At 50.9% G+C, this 13,389-nt stretch overlaps 24 non-coding genes across 24 annotated transcripts; all 24 read left to right on the top strand.

The window, feature by feature from the left end:
* Nucleotides 1-134: 134 nt before the first annotated feature.
* LOC125783894 (U6 spliceosomal RNA) lies at nucleotides 135-241 on the top strand. Its single transcript, XR_007426614.1, has one exon. It is a non-coding gene; the product is annotated as a U6 spliceosomal RNA (small nuclear RNA).
* A 278-nt stretch (nucleotides 242-519) lies between these two features.
* LOC125783450 (U1 spliceosomal RNA) lies at nucleotides 520-683 on the top strand. Its single transcript, XR_007426173.1, has one exon. It is a non-coding gene; the product is annotated as a U1 spliceosomal RNA (small nuclear RNA).
* A 558-nt stretch (nucleotides 684-1,241) lies between these two features.
* Nucleotides 1,242-1,348, top strand: LOC125783893 (U6 spliceosomal RNA). The gene has a single exon (XR_007426613.1). It is a non-coding gene; the product is annotated as a U6 spliceosomal RNA (small nuclear RNA).
* A 278-nt stretch (nucleotides 1,349-1,626) lies between these two features.
* LOC125783449 (U1 spliceosomal RNA) lies at nucleotides 1,627-1,790 on the top strand. Its single transcript, XR_007426172.1, has one exon. It is a non-coding gene; the product is annotated as a U1 spliceosomal RNA (small nuclear RNA).
* A 558-nt stretch (nucleotides 1,791-2,348) lies between these two features.
* Nucleotides 2,349-2,455, top strand: LOC125783892 (U6 spliceosomal RNA). Its single transcript, XR_007426612.1, has one exon. It is a non-coding gene; the product is annotated as a U6 spliceosomal RNA (small nuclear RNA).
* Nucleotides 2,456-2,733: 278 nt separating this feature from the next.
* LOC125783448 (U1 spliceosomal RNA) lies at nucleotides 2,734-2,897 on the top strand. Its single transcript, XR_007426171.1, has one exon. It is a non-coding gene; the product is annotated as a U1 spliceosomal RNA (small nuclear RNA).
* Nucleotides 2,898-3,455: 558 nt separating this feature from the next.
* LOC125783890 (U6 spliceosomal RNA) lies at nucleotides 3,456-3,562 on the top strand. The gene has a single exon (XR_007426610.1). It is a non-coding gene; the product is annotated as a U6 spliceosomal RNA (small nuclear RNA).
* A 278-nt stretch (nucleotides 3,563-3,840) lies between these two features.
* LOC125783583 (U1 spliceosomal RNA) lies at nucleotides 3,841-4,003 on the top strand. The gene has a single exon (XR_007426306.1). It is a non-coding gene; the product is annotated as a U1 spliceosomal RNA (small nuclear RNA).
* Nucleotides 4,004-4,559: 556 nt separating this feature from the next.
* Nucleotides 4,560-4,666, top strand: LOC125783889 (U6 spliceosomal RNA). Its single transcript, XR_007426609.1, has one exon. It is a non-coding gene; the product is annotated as a U6 spliceosomal RNA (small nuclear RNA).
* A 278-nt stretch (nucleotides 4,667-4,944) lies between these two features.
* On the top strand, nucleotides 4,945-5,108 carry LOC125783563 (U1 spliceosomal RNA). Its single transcript, XR_007426286.1, has one exon. It is a non-coding gene; the product is annotated as a U1 spliceosomal RNA (small nuclear RNA).
* A 558-nt stretch (nucleotides 5,109-5,666) lies between these two features.
* On the top strand, nucleotides 5,667-5,773 carry LOC125783888 (U6 spliceosomal RNA). Its single transcript, XR_007426608.1, has one exon. It is a non-coding gene; the product is annotated as a U6 spliceosomal RNA (small nuclear RNA).
* A 278-nt stretch (nucleotides 5,774-6,051) lies between these two features.
* Nucleotides 6,052-6,215, top strand: LOC125783447 (U1 spliceosomal RNA). The gene has a single exon (XR_007426170.1). It is a non-coding gene; the product is annotated as a U1 spliceosomal RNA (small nuclear RNA).
* Nucleotides 6,216-6,773: 558 nt separating this feature from the next.
* Nucleotides 6,774-6,880, top strand: LOC125783887 (U6 spliceosomal RNA). Its single transcript, XR_007426607.1, has one exon. It is a non-coding gene; the product is annotated as a U6 spliceosomal RNA (small nuclear RNA).
* Nucleotides 6,881-7,158: 278 nt separating this feature from the next.
* Nucleotides 7,159-7,322, top strand: LOC125783446 (U1 spliceosomal RNA). The gene has a single exon (XR_007426169.1). It is a non-coding gene; the product is annotated as a U1 spliceosomal RNA (small nuclear RNA).
* A 558-nt stretch (nucleotides 7,323-7,880) lies between these two features.
* On the top strand, nucleotides 7,881-7,987 carry LOC125783886 (U6 spliceosomal RNA). The gene has a single exon (XR_007426606.1). It is a non-coding gene; the product is annotated as a U6 spliceosomal RNA (small nuclear RNA).
* A 278-nt stretch (nucleotides 7,988-8,265) lies between these two features.
* LOC125783575 (U1 spliceosomal RNA) lies at nucleotides 8,266-8,429 on the top strand. The gene has a single exon (XR_007426298.1). It is a non-coding gene; the product is annotated as a U1 spliceosomal RNA (small nuclear RNA).
* A 558-nt stretch (nucleotides 8,430-8,987) lies between these two features.
* On the top strand, nucleotides 8,988-9,094 carry LOC125783884 (U6 spliceosomal RNA). Its single transcript, XR_007426604.1, has one exon. It is a non-coding gene; the product is annotated as a U6 spliceosomal RNA (small nuclear RNA).
* A 278-nt stretch (nucleotides 9,095-9,372) lies between these two features.
* LOC125783444 (U1 spliceosomal RNA) lies at nucleotides 9,373-9,536 on the top strand. Its single transcript, XR_007426167.1, has one exon. It is a non-coding gene; the product is annotated as a U1 spliceosomal RNA (small nuclear RNA).
* A 558-nt stretch (nucleotides 9,537-10,094) lies between these two features.
* On the top strand, nucleotides 10,095-10,201 carry LOC125783883 (U6 spliceosomal RNA). Its single transcript, XR_007426603.1, has one exon. It is a non-coding gene; the product is annotated as a U6 spliceosomal RNA (small nuclear RNA).
* Nucleotides 10,202-10,479: 278 nt separating this feature from the next.
* Nucleotides 10,480-10,643, top strand: LOC125783542 (U1 spliceosomal RNA). The gene has a single exon (XR_007426265.1). It is a non-coding gene; the product is annotated as a U1 spliceosomal RNA (small nuclear RNA).
* A 558-nt stretch (nucleotides 10,644-11,201) lies between these two features.
* LOC125783921 (U6 spliceosomal RNA) lies at nucleotides 11,202-11,308 on the top strand. The gene has a single exon (XR_007426641.1). It is a non-coding gene; the product is annotated as a U6 spliceosomal RNA (small nuclear RNA).
* Nucleotides 11,309-11,586: 278 nt separating this feature from the next.
* Nucleotides 11,587-11,750, top strand: LOC125783505 (U1 spliceosomal RNA). Its single transcript, XR_007426228.1, has one exon. It is a non-coding gene; the product is annotated as a U1 spliceosomal RNA (small nuclear RNA).
* Nucleotides 11,751-12,308: 558 nt separating this feature from the next.
* Nucleotides 12,309-12,415, top strand: LOC125783882 (U6 spliceosomal RNA). The gene has a single exon (XR_007426602.1). It is a non-coding gene; the product is annotated as a U6 spliceosomal RNA (small nuclear RNA).
* A 278-nt stretch (nucleotides 12,416-12,693) lies between these two features.
* Nucleotides 12,694-12,857, top strand: LOC125783504 (U1 spliceosomal RNA). The gene has a single exon (XR_007426227.1). It is a non-coding gene; the product is annotated as a U1 spliceosomal RNA (small nuclear RNA).
* The last annotated feature ends 532 nt before the right edge of the window (nucleotides 12,858-13,389 follow it).

Raw genomic sequence — 13,389 nt, 5'->3', positions numbered from 1 at the left:
AGTGGGGAGGGCTTGACACTCCCAGCCTGTGAGGTGTCAAGAGGACACCTGATAAGCCTCTGAGGCCTGCCCTCTTGCAGAAACCCTGTTGAGGCGCGGAATGGTATATGGGAGAGACGTGGGCCACGTGGAGCGTGCTTGCTACGGCAGCACATATACTAAAATTGGATCGATACAGAGAAGATTAGCATGGCCCCTGCGAAAGGATGACACGCAAATCCGTGAGGCGCTCCTTGTTTTGTTCCGTCTAACGGAAAGTACGGCCCATGTCAGCATCTGCCCCGTAATGTCTTGAGATTGCTTTGCAAAAGCATGAGAAATGCTCGCAAGGCCTGCTAAGTAAATGCCCTGTCAGAGTCAAAGAGGTCGCTAGACGCAAGGACTCCGCGAGAGCCTTTAGTTCAGGATGAGAGGCGGGGCTACGATCTCATCAAGCCCCTCCCCTCAAGAATTACACCATCACCCTCTTCCTGCATTAGCTGCGGTCAGGATGAGCATTCCCCAAAAACAACAACTTTCATACTTACCTGGCAGGGGTGATACCATGATCAGAAAGGTGGTTCGCCCAGAGCGAGGCTCAGCCATTGCACTCGGGCTGTGCTGACCTTTGCGAATTCCCCAAATGCGGGAATCTCGACTGCATAATTTCTGGTAGTGGGGGACTGCGTGCGCGCTCTCCCCTGACGTGCTTCTGTGACCAATGTAGAGTTGTGTTTCTGCGGCTTTGTGTTTGGCTGAGCAAAGTGTTGGGAAAGCAGCTGTAGGCGTTCCTTGCCGTAGAAAACGGGGGTGCCTTGTGACCCACGCTTTGGAGATCTGCCCCAGTGTCAAGCTCAGGTCAGACTTGCTGATGTTTTCCCAGTAGGCATATTCCTGTGAAAAAAAAGAAGTGGAATGGTAGCTCCAAAAGCTTGGAATTCATAGATCTGACCAGGACCTTCCTATGACATTCTTCAATGCAGCTCAGTCATTGCTTCTCAGCTCATGCTTGATTTCATTTAGTCACCTGGCATCCAAAGAACCTTCTTCTGCGTTCGAAGGTAGAAAATGTGCTATGTATACTAAGTACTGCCCCGTGTGAAACAAAAAAGCGTCACTGGAGTCCAAAGTGGGGAGGGCTTGACACTCCCAGCCTGTGAGGTGTCAAGAGGACACCTGATAAGCCTCTGAGGCCTGCCCTCTTGCAGAAACCCTGTTGAGGCGCGGAATGGTATATGGGAGAGACGTGGGCCACGTGGAGCGTGCTTGCTACGGCAGCACATATACTAAAATTGGATCGATACAGAGAAGATTAGCATGGCCCCTGCGAAAGGATGACACGCAAATCCGTGAGGCGCTCCTTGTTTTGTTCCGTCTAACGGAAAGTACGGCCCATGTCAGCATCTGCCCCGTAATGTCTTGAGATTGCTTTGCAAAAGCATGAGAAATGCTCGCAAGGCCTGCTAAGTAAATGCCCTGTCAGAGTCAAAGAGGTCGCTAGACGCAAGGACTCCGCGAGAGCCTTTAGTTCAGGATGAGAGGCGGGGCTACGATCTCATCAAGCCCCTCCCCTCAAGAATTACACCATCACCCTCTTCCTGCATTAGCTGCGGTCAGGATGAGCATTCCCCAAAAACAACAACTTTCATACTTACCTGGCAGGGGTGATACCATGATCAGAAAGGTGGTTCGCCCAGAGCGAGGCTCAGCCATTGCACTCGGGCTGTGCTGACCTTTGCGAATTCCCCAAATGCGGGAATCTCGACTGCATAATTTCTGGTAGTGGGGGACTGCGTGCGCGCTCTCCCCTGACGTGCTTCTGTGACCAATGTAGAGTTGTGTTTCTGCGGCTTTGTGTTTGGCTGAGCAAAGTGTTGGGAAAGCAGCTGTAGGCGTTCCTTGCCGTAGAAAACGGGGGTGCCTTGTGACCCACGCTTTGGAGATCTGCCCCAGTGTCAAGCTCAGGTCAGACTTGCTGATGTTTTCCCAGTAGGCATATTCCTGTGAAAAAAAAGAAGTGGAATGGTAGCTCCAAAAGCTTGGAATTCATAGATCTGACCAGCACCTTCCTATGACATTCTTCAATGCAGCTCAGTCATTGCTTCTCAGCTCATGCTTGATTTCATTTAGTCACCTGGCATCCAAAGAACCTTCTTCTGCGTTCGAAGGTAGAAAATGTGCTATGTATACTAAGTACTGCCCCGTGTGAAACAAAAAAGCGTCACTGGAGTCCAAAGTGGGGAGGGCTTGACACTCCCAGCCTGTGAGGTGTCAAGAGGACACCTGATAAGCCTCTGAGGCCTGCCCTCTTGCAGAAACCCTGTTGAGGCGCGGAATGGTATATGGGAGAGACGTGGGCCACGTGGAGCGTGCTTGCTACGGCAGCACATATACTAAAATTGGATCGATACAGAGAAGATTAGCATGGCCCCTGCGAAAGGATGACACGCAAATCCGTGAGGCGCTCCTTGTTTTGTTCCGTCTAACGGAAAGTACGGCCCATGTCAGCATCTGCCCCGTAATGTCTTGAGATTGCTTTGCAAAAGCATGAGAAATGCTCGCAAGGCCTGCTAAGTAAATGCCCTGTCAGAGTCAAAGAGGTCGCTAGACGCAAGGACTCCGCGAGAGCCTTTAGTTCAGGATGAGAGGCGGGGCTACGATCTCATCAAGCCCCTCCCCTCAAGAATTACACCATCACCCTCTTCCTGCATTAGCTGCGGTCAGGATGAGCATTCCCCAAAAACAACAACTTTCATACTTACCTGGCAGGGGTGATACCATGATCAGAAAGGTGGTTCGCCCAGAGCGAGGCTCAGCCATTGCACTCGGGCTGTGCTGACCTTTGCGAATTCCCCAAATGCGGGAATCTCGACTGCATAATTTCTGGTAGTGGGGGACTGCGTGCGCGCTCTCCCCTGACGTGCTTCTGTGACCAATGTAGAGTTGTGTTTCTGCGGCTTTGTGTTTGGCTGAGCAAAGTGTTGGGAAAGCAGCTGTAGGCGTTCCTTGCCGTAGAAAACGGGGGTGCCTTGTGACCCACGCTTTGGAGATCTGCCCCAGTGTCAAGCTCAGGTCAGACTTGCTGATGTTTTCCCAGTAGGCATATTCCTGTGAAAAAAAAGAAGTGGAATGGTAGCTCCAAAAGCTTGGAATTCATAGATCTGACCAGCACCTTCCTATGACATTCTTCAATGCAGCTCAGTCATTGCTTCTCAGCTCATGCTTGATTTCATTTAGTCACCTGGCATCCAAAGAACCTTCTTCTGCGTTCGAAGGTAGAAAATGTGCTATGTATACTAAGTACTGCCCCGTGTGAAACAAAAAAGCGTCACTGGAGTCCAAAGTGGGGAGGGCTTGACACTCCCAGCCTGTGAGGTGTCAAGAGGACACCTGATAAGCCTCTGAGGCCTGCCCTCTTGCAGAAACCCTGTTGAGGCGCGGAATGGTATATGGGAGAGACGTGGGCCACGTGGAGCGTGCTTGCTACGGCAGCACATATACTAAAATTGGATCGATACAGAGAAGATTAGCATGGCCCCTGCGAAAGGATGACACGCAAATCCGTGAGGCGCTCCTTGTTTTGTTCCGTCTAACGGAAAGTACGGCCCATGTCAGCATCTGCCCCGTAATGTCTTGAGATTGCTTTGCAAAAGCATGAGAAATGCTCGCAAGGCCTGCTAAGTAAATGCCCTGTCAGAGTCAAAGAGGTCGCTAGACGCAAGGACTCCGCGAGAGCCTTTAGTTCAGGATGAGAGGCGGGGCTACGATCTCATCAAGCCCCTCCCCTCAAGAATTACACCATCACCCTCTTCCTGCATTAGCTGCGGTCAGGATGAGCATTCCCCAAAAACAACAACTTTCATACTTACCTGGCAGGGGTGATACCATGATCAGAAAGGTGGTTGCCCAGAGCGAGGCTCAGCCATTGCACTCGGGCTGTGCTGACCTTTGCGAATTCCCCAAATGCGGGAATCTCGACTGCATAATTTCTGTTAGTGGGGGACTGCGTGCGCGCTCTCCCCTGACGTGCTTCTGTAACCAATGTAGAGTTGTGTTTCTGCGGCTTTGTGTTTGGCTGAGCAAAGTGTTGGGAAAGCAGCTGTAGGCGTTCCTTGCCGTAGAAAACGGGGGTGCCTTGTGACCCACGCTTTGGAGATCTGCCCCAGTGTCAAGCTCAGGTCAGACTTGCTGATGTTTTCCCAGTAGGCATATTCCTGTGAAAAAAAAGAAGTGGAATGGTAGCTCCAAAAGCTTGGAATTCATAGATCTGACCAGCACCTTCCTATGACATTCTTCAATGCAGCTCAGTCATTGCTTCTCAGCTCATGCTTGATTTCATTTAGTCACCTGGCATCCAAAGAACCTTCTTCTGCGTTCGAAGGTAGAAAATGTGCTATGTATACTAAGTACTGCCCCGTGTGAAACAAAAAAGCGTCACTGGAGTCCAAAGTGGGGAGGGCTTGACACTCCCAGCCTGTGAGGTGTCAAGAGGACACCTGATAAGCCTCTGAGGCCTGCCCTCTTGCAGAAACCCTGTTGAGGCGCGGAATGGTATATGGGAGACGTGGGCCACGTGGAGCGTGCTTGCTACGGCAGCACATATACTAAAATTGGATCGATACAGAGAAGATTAGCATGGCCCCTGCGAAAGGATGACACGCAAATCCGTGAGGCGCTCCTTGTTTTGTTCCGTCTAACGGAAAGTACGGCCCATGTCAGCATCTGCCCCGTAATGTCTTGAGATTGCTTTGCAAAAGCATGAGAAATGCTCGCAAGGCCTGCTAAGTAAATGCCCTGTCAGAGTCAAAGAGGTCGCTAGACGCAAGGACTCCGCGAGAGCCTTTAGTTCAGGATGAGAGGCGGGGCTACGATCTCATCAAGCCCCTCCCCTCAAGAATTACACCATCACCCTCTTCCTGCATTAGCTGCGGTCAGGATGAGCATTCCCCAAAAACAACAACTTTCATACTTACCTGGCAGGGGTGATACCATGATCAGAAAGGTGGTTCGCCCAGAGCAAGGCTCAGCCATTGCACTCGGGCTGTGCTGACCTTTGCGAATTCCCCAAATGCGGGAATCTCGACTGCCTAATTTCTGGTAGTGGGGGACTGCGTGCGCGCTCTCCCCTGACGTGCTTCTGTGACCAATGTAGAGTTGTGTTTCTGCGGCTTTGTGTTTGGCTGAGCAAAGTGTTGGGAAAGCAGCTGTAGGCGTTCCTTGCCGTAGAAAACGGGGGTGCCTTGTGACCCACGCTTTGGAGATCTGCCCCAGTGTCAAGCTCAGGTCAGACTTGCTGATGTTTTCCCAGTAGGCATATTCCTGTGAAAAAAAAGAAGTGGAATGGTAGCTCCAAAAGCTTGGAATTCATAGATCTGACCAGCACCTTCCTATGACATTCTTCAATGCAGCTCAGTCATTGCTTCTCAGCTCATGCTTGATTTCATTTAGTCACCTGGCATCCAAAGAACCTTCTTCTGCGTTCGAAGGTAGAAAATGTGCTATGTATACTAAGTACTGCCCCGTGTGAAACAAAAAAGCGTCACTGGAGTCCAAAGTGGGGAGGGCTTGACACTCCCAGCCTGTGAGGTGTCAAGAGGACACCTGATAAGCCTCTGAGGCCTGCCCTCTTGCAGAAACCCTGTTGAGGCGCGGAATGGTATATGGGAGAGACGTGGGCCACGTGGAGCGTGCTTGCTACGGCAGCACATATACTAAAATTGGATCGATACAGAGAAGATTAGCATGGCCCCTGCGAAAGGATGACACGCAAATCCGTGAGGCGCTCCTTGTTTTGTTCCGTCTAACGGAAAGTACGGCCCATGTCAGCATCTGCCCCGTAATGTCTTGAGATTGCTTTGCAAAAGCATGAGAAATGCTCGCAAGGCCTGCTAAGTAAATGCCCTGTCAGAGTCAAAGAGGTCGCTAGACGCAAGGACTCCGCGAGAGCCTTTAGTTCAGGATGAGAGGCGGGGCTACGATCTCATCAAGCCCCTCCCCTCAAGAATTACACCATCACCCTCTTCCTGCATTAGCTGCGGTCAGGATGAGCATTCCCCAAAAACAACAACTTTCATACTTACCTGGCAGGGGTGATACCATGATCAGAAAGGTGGTTCGCCCAGAGCGAGGCTCAGCCATTGCACTCGGGCTGTGCTGACCTTTGCGAATTCCCCAAATGCGGGAATCTCGACTGCATAATTTCTGGTAGTGGGGGACTGCGTGCGCGCTCTCCCCTGACGTGCTTCTGTGACCAATGTAGAGTTGTGTTTCTGCGGCTTTGTGTTTGGCTGAGCAAAGTGTTGGGAAAGCAGCTGTAGGCGTTCCTTGCCGTGGAAAACGGGGGTGCCTTGTGACCCACGCTTTGGAGATCTGCCCCAGTGTCAAGCTCAGGTCAGACTTGCTGATGTTTTCCCAGTAGGCATATTCCTGTGAAAAAAAAGAAGTGGAATGGTAGCTCCAAAAGCTTGGAATTCATAGATCTGACCAGCACCTTCCTATGACATTCTTCAATGCAGCTCAGTCATTGCTTCTCAGCTCATGCTTGATTTCATTTAGTCACCTGGCATCCAAAGAACCTTCTTCTGCGTTCGAAGGTAGAAAATGTGCTATGTATACTAAGTACTGCCCCGTGTGAAACAAAAAAGCGTCACTGGAGTCCAAAGTGGGGAGGGCTTGACACTCCCAGCCTGTGAGGTGTCAAGAGGACACCTGATAAGCCTCTGAGGCCTGCCCTCTTGCAGAAACCCTGTTGAGGCGCGGAATGGTATATGGGAGAGACGTGGGCCACGTGGAGCGTGCTTGCTACGGCAGCACATATACTAAAATTGGATCGATACAGAGAAGATTAGCATGGCCCCTGCGAAAGGATGACACGCAAATCCGTGAGGCGCTCCTTGTTTTGTTCCGTCTAACGGAAAGTACGGCCCATGTCAGCATCTGCCCCGTAATGTCTTGAGATTGCTTTGCAAAAGCATGAGAAATGCTCGCAAGGCCTGCTAAGTAAATGCCCTGTCAGAGTCAAAGAGGTCGCTAGACGCAAGGACTCCGCGAGAGCCTTTAGTTCAGGATGAGAGGCGGGGCTACGATCTCATCAAGCCCCTCCCCTCAAGAATTACACCATCACCCTCTTCCTGCATTAGCTGCGGTCAGGATGAGCATTCCCCAAAAACAACAACTTTCATACTTACCTGGCAGGGGTGATACCATGATCAGAAAGGTGGTTCGCCCAGAGCGAGGCTCAGCCATTGCACTCGGGCTGTGCTGACCTTTGCGAATTCCCCAAATGCGGGAATCTCGACTGCATAATTTCTGGTAGTGGGGGACTGCGTGCGCGCTCTCCCCTGACGTGCTTCTGTGACCAATGTAGAGTTGTGTTTCTGCGGCTTTGTGTTTGGCTGAGCAAAGTGTTGGGAAAGCAGCTCTGGGCGTTCCTTGCCGTAGAAAACGGGGGTGCCTTGTGACCCACGCTTTGGAGATCTGCCCCAGTGTCAAGCTCAGGTCAGACTTGCTGATGTTTTCCCAGTAGGCATATTCCTGTGAAAAAAAAGAAGTGGAATGGTAGCTCCAAAAGCTTGGAATTCATAGATCTGACCAGCACCTTCCTATGACATTCTTCAATGCAGCTCAGTCATTGCTTCTCAGCTCATGCTTGATTTCATTTAGTCACCTGGCATCCAAAGAACCTTCTTCTGCGTTCGAAGGTAGAAAATGTGCTATGTATACTAAGTACTGCCCCGTGTGAAACAAAAAAGCGTCACTGGAGTCCAAAGTGGGGAGGGCTTGACACTGCCAGCCTGTGAGGTGTCAAGAGGACACCTGATAAGCCTCTGAGGCCTGCCCTCTTGCAGAAACCCTGTTGAGGCGCGGAATGGTATATGGGAGAGACGTGGGCCACGTGGAGCGTGCTTGCTACGGCAGCACATATACTAAAATTGGATCGATACAGAGAAGATTAGCATGGCCCCTGCGAAAGGATGACACGCAAATCCGTGAGGCGCTCCTTGTTTTGTTCCGTCTAACGGAAAGTACGGCCCATGTCAGCATCTGCCCCGTAATGTCTTGAGATTGCTTTGCAAAAGCATGAGAAATGCTCGCAAGGCCTGCTAAGTAAATGCCCTGTCAGAGTCAAAGAGGTCGCTAGACGCAAGGACTCCGCGAGAGCCTTTAGTTCAGGATGAGAGGCGGGGCTACGATCTCATCAAGCCCCTCCCCTCAAGAATTACACCATCACCCTCTTCCTGCATTAGCTGCGGTCAGGATGAGCATTCCCCAAAAACAACAACTTTCCTACTTACCTGGCAGGAGTGATACCATGATCAGAAAGGTGGTTCGCCCAGAGCGAGGCTCAGCCATTGCACTCGGGCTGTGCTGACCTTTGCGAATTCCCCAAATGCGGGAATCTCGACTGCATAATTTCTGGTAGTGGGGGACTGCGTGCGCGCTCTCCCCTGACGTGCTTCTGTGACCAATGTAGAGTTGTGTTTCTGCGGCTTTGTGTTTGGCTGAGCAAAGTGTTGGGAAAGCAGCTGTAGGCGTTCCTTGCCGTAGAAAACGGGGGTGCCTTGTGACCCACGCTTTGGAGATCTGCCCCAGTGTCAAGCTCAGGTCAGACTTGCTGATGTTTTCCCAGTAGGCATATTCCTGTGAAAAAAAAGAAGTGGAATGGTAGCTCCAAAAGCTTGGAATTCATAGATCTGACCAGCACCTTCCTATGACATTCTTCAATGCAGCTCAGTCATTGCTTCTCAGCTCATGCTTGATTTCATTTAGTCACCTGGCATCCAAAGAACCTTCTTCTGCGTTCGAAGGTAGAAAATGTGCTATGTATACTAAGTACTGCCCCGTGTGAAACAAAAAAGCGTCACTGGAGTCCAAAGTGGGGAGGGCTTGACACTCCCAGCCTGTGAGGTGTCAAGAGGACACCTGATAAGCCTCTGAGGCCTGCCCTCTTGCAGAAACCCTGTTGAGGCGCGGAATGGTATATGGGAGAGACGTGGGCCACGTGGAGCGTGCTTGCTACGGCAGCACATATACTAAAATTGGATCGATACAGAGAAGATTAGCATGGCCCCTGCGAAAGGATGACACGCAAATCCGTGAGGCGCTCCTTGTTTTGTTCCGTCTAACGGAAAGTACGGCCCATGTCAGCATCTGCCCCGTAATGTCTTGAGATTGCTTTGCAAAAGCATGAGAAATGCTCGCAAGGCCTGCTAAGTAAATGCCCTGTCAGAGTCAAAGAGGTCGCTAGACGCAAGGACTCCGCGAGAGCCTTTAGTTCAGGATGAGAGGCGGGGCTACGATCTCATCAAGCCCCTCCCCTCAAGAATTACACCATCACCCTCTTCCTGCATTAGCTGCGGTCAGGATGAGCATTCCCCAAAAACAACAACTTTCATACTTACCTGGCAGGGGTGATACCATGATCAGAAAGGTGGTTCGCCCAGAGCGAGGCTCAGCCATTGCACTCGGGCTGTGCTGACCTTTGCGAATTCCCCAAATGCGGGAATCTCGACTGCATAATTTCTGGTAGTGGGGGACTGCGTGCGCGCTCTCCCCTGACGTGCTTCTGTGACCAATGTAGAGTTGTGTTTCTGCGGCTTTGTGTTTGGCTGAGCAAAGTGTTGGGAAAGCAGCTGTAGGCGTTCCTTGCCGTAGAAAACGGGGGTGCCTTGTGACCCACGCTTTGGAGATCTGCCCCAGTGTCAAGCTCAGGTCAGACTTGCTGATGTTTTCCCAGTAGGCATATTCCTGTGAAAAAAAAGAAGTGGAATGGTAGCTCCAAAAGCTTGGAATTCATAGATCTGACCAGCACCTTCCTATGACATTCTTCAATGCAGCTCAGTCATTGCTTCTCAGCTCATGCTTGATTTCATTTAGTCACCTGGCATCCAAAGAACCTTCTTCTGCGTTCGAAGGTAGAAAATGTGCTATGTATACTAAGTACTGCCCCGTGTGAAACAAAAAAGCGTCACTGGAGTCCAAAGTGGGGAGGGCTTGACACTCCCAGCCTGTGAGGTGTCAAGAGGACACCTGATAAGCCTCTGAGGCCTGCCCTCTTGCAGAAACCCTGTTGAGGCGCGGAATGGTATATGGGAGAGACGTGGGCCACGTGGAGCGTGCTTGCTACGGCAGCACATATACTAAAATTGGATCGATACAGAGAAGATTAGCATGGCCCCTGCGAAAGGATGACACGCAAATCCGTGAGGCGCTCCTTGTTTTGTTCCGTCTAACGGAAAGTACGGCCCATGTCAGCATCTGCCCTGTAATGTCTTGAGATTGCTTTGCAAAAGCATGAGAAATGCTCGCAAGGCCTGCTAAGTAAATGCCCTGTCAGAGTCAAAGAGGTCGCTAGACGCAAGGACTCCGCGAGAGCCTTTAGTTCAGGATGAGAGGCGGGGCTACAATCTCATCAAGCCCCTCCCCTCAAGAATTACACCATCACCCTCTTCCTGCATTAGCTGCGGTCAGGATGAGCATTCCCCAAAAACAACAACTTTCATACTTACCTGGCAGGGGTGATACCATGATCAGAAAGGTGGTTCGCCCAGAGCGAGGCTCAGCCATTGCACTCGGGCTGTGCTGACCTTTGCAAATTCCCCAAATGCGGGAATCTCGACTGCATAATTTCTGGTAGTGGGGGACTGCGTGCGCGCTCTCCCCTGACGTGCTTCTGTGACCAATGTAGAGTTGTGTTTCTGCGGCTTTGTGTTTGGCTGAGCAAAGTGTTGGGAAAGCAGCTGTAGGCGTTCCTTGCCGTAGAAAACGGGGGTGCCTTGTGACCCACGCTTTGGAGATCTGCCCCAGTGTCAAGCTCAGGTCAGACTTGCTGATGTTTTCCCAGTAGGCATATTCCTGTGAAAAAAAAGAAGTGGAATGGTAGCTCCAAAAGCTTGGAATTCATAGATCTGACCAGCACCTTCCTATGACATTCTTCAATGCAGCTCAGTCATTGCTTCTCAGCTCATGCTTGATTTCATTTAGTCACCTGGCATCCAAAGAACCTTCTTCTGCGTTCGAAGGTAGAAAATGTGCTATGTATACTAAGTACTGCCCCGTGTGAAACAAAAAAGCGTCACTGGAGTCCAAAGTGGGGAGGGCTTGACACTCCCAGCCTGTGAGGTGTCAAGAGGACACCTGATAAGCCTCTGAGGCCTGCCCTCTTGCAGAAACCCTGTTGAGGCGCGGAATGGTATATGGAAGAGACGTGGGCCACGTGGAGCGTGCTTGCTACGGCAGCACATATACTAAAATTGGATCGATACAGAGAAGATTAGCATGGCCCCTGCGAAAGGATGACACGCAAATCCGTGAAGCGCTCCTTGTTTTGTTCCGTCTAACGGAAAGTACGGCCCATGTCAGCATCTGCCCCGTAATGTCTTGAGATTGCTTTGCAAAAGCATGAGAAATGCTCGCAAGGCCTGCTAAGTAAATGCCCTGTCAGAGTCAAAGAGGTCGCTAGACGCAAGGACTCCGCGAGAGCCTTTAGTTCAGGATGAGAGGCGGGGCTACGATCTCATCAAGCCCCTCCCCTCAAGAATTACACCATCACCCTCTTCCTGCATTAGCTGCGGTCAGGATGAGCATTCCCCAAAAACAACAACTTTCATACTTACCTGGCAGGGGTGATACCATGATCAGAAAGGTGGTTCGCCCAGAGCGAGGCTCAGCCATTGCACTCGGGCTGTGCTGACCTTTGCGAATTCCCCAAATGCGGGAATCTCGACTGCATAACTTCTGGTAGTGGGGGACTGCGTGCGCGCTCTCCCCTGACGTGCTTCTGTGACCAATGTAGAGTTGTGTTTCTGCGGCTTTGTGTTTGGCTGAGCAAAGTGTTGGGAAAGCAGCTGTAGGCATTCCTTGCCGTAGAAAACGGGGGTGCCTTGTGACCCACGCTTTGGAGATCTGCCCCAGTGTCAAGCTCAGGTCAGACTTGCTGATGTTTTCCCAGTAGGCATATTCCTGTGAAAAAAAAGAAGTGGAATGGTAGCTCCAAAAGCTTGGAATTCATAGATCTGACCAGCACCTTCCTATGACATTCTTCAATGCAGCTCAGTCATTGCTTCTCAGCTCATGCTTGATTTCATTTAGTCACCTGGCATCCAAAGAACCTTCTTCTGCGTTCGAAGGTAGAAAATGTGCTATGTATACTAAGTACTGCCCCGTGTGAAACAAAAAAGCGTCACTGGAGTCCAAAGTGGGGAGGGCTTGACACTCCCAGCCTGTGAGGTGTCAAGAGGACACCTGATAAGCCTCTGAGGCCTGCCCTCTTGCAGAAACCCTGTTGAGGCGCGGAATGGTATATGGGAGAGACGTGGGCCACGTGGAGCGTGCTTGCTACGGCAGCACATATACTAAAATTGGATCGATACAGAGAAGATTAGCATGGCCCCTGCGAAAGGATGACACGCAAATCCGTGAGGCGCTCCTTGTTTTGTTCCGTCTAACGGAAAGTACGGCCCATGTCAGCATCTGCCCCGTAATGTCTTGAGATTGCTTTGCAAAAGCATGAGAAATGCTCGCAAGGCCTGCTAAGTAAATGCCCTGTCAGAGTCAAAGAGGTCGCTAGACGCAAGGACTCCGCGAGAGCCTTTAGTTCAGGATGAGAGGCGGGGCTACGATCTCATCAAGCCCCTCCCCTCAAGAATTACACCATCAACCTATTCCTGCATTAGCTGCGGTCAGGATGAGCATTCCCCAAAAACAACAACTTTCATACTTACCTGGCAGGGGTGATACCATGATCAGAAAGGTGGTTCGCCCAGAGCGAGGCTCAGCCATTGCACTCGGGCTGTGCTGACCTTTGCGAATTCCCCAAATGCGGGAATCTCGACTGCATAACTTCTGGTAGTGGGGGACTGCGTGCGCGCTCTCCCCTGACGTGCTTCTGTGACCAATGTAGAGTTGTGTTTCTGCGGCTTTGTGTTTGGCTGAGCAAAGTGTTGGGAAAGCAGCTGTAGGCGTTCCTTGCCGTAGAAAACGGGGGTGCCTTGTGACCCACGCTTTGGAGATCTGCCCCAGTGTCAAGCTCAGGTCAGATTTGCTGATGTTTTCCCAGTAGGCATATTCCTGTGAAAAAAAAGAAGTGGAATGGTAGCTCCAAAAGCTTGGAATTCATAGATCTGACCAGCACCTTCCTATGACATTCTTCAATGCAGCTCAGTCATTGCTTCTCAGCTCATGCTTGATTTCATTTAGTCACCTGGCATCCAAAGAACCTTCTTCTGCGTTTGAAGGTAGAAAATGTGCTATGTATACTAAGTACTGCCCCGTGTGAAACAAAAAAGCGTCACTGGAGTCCAAAGTGGGGAGGGCTTGACACTCCCAGCCTGTGAGGTGTCAAGAGGACACCTGATAAGCCTCTGAGGCCTGCCCTCTTGCAGAAACCCTGTTGAGGCGCGGAATGGTATA

The sequence above is a fragment of the Astyanax mexicanus genome, chromosome 18 (genome assembly GCF_023375975.1).
Source record: "Astyanax mexicanus isolate ESR-SI-001 chromosome 18, AstMex3_surface, whole genome shotgun sequence".
In the NCBI taxonomy this organism is placed as follows: domain Eukaryota; kingdom Metazoa; phylum Chordata; class Actinopteri; order Characiformes; family Acestrorhamphidae; genus Astyanax; species Astyanax mexicanus.
This window is presented reverse-complemented; position numbering and strand designations above follow the sequence as displayed.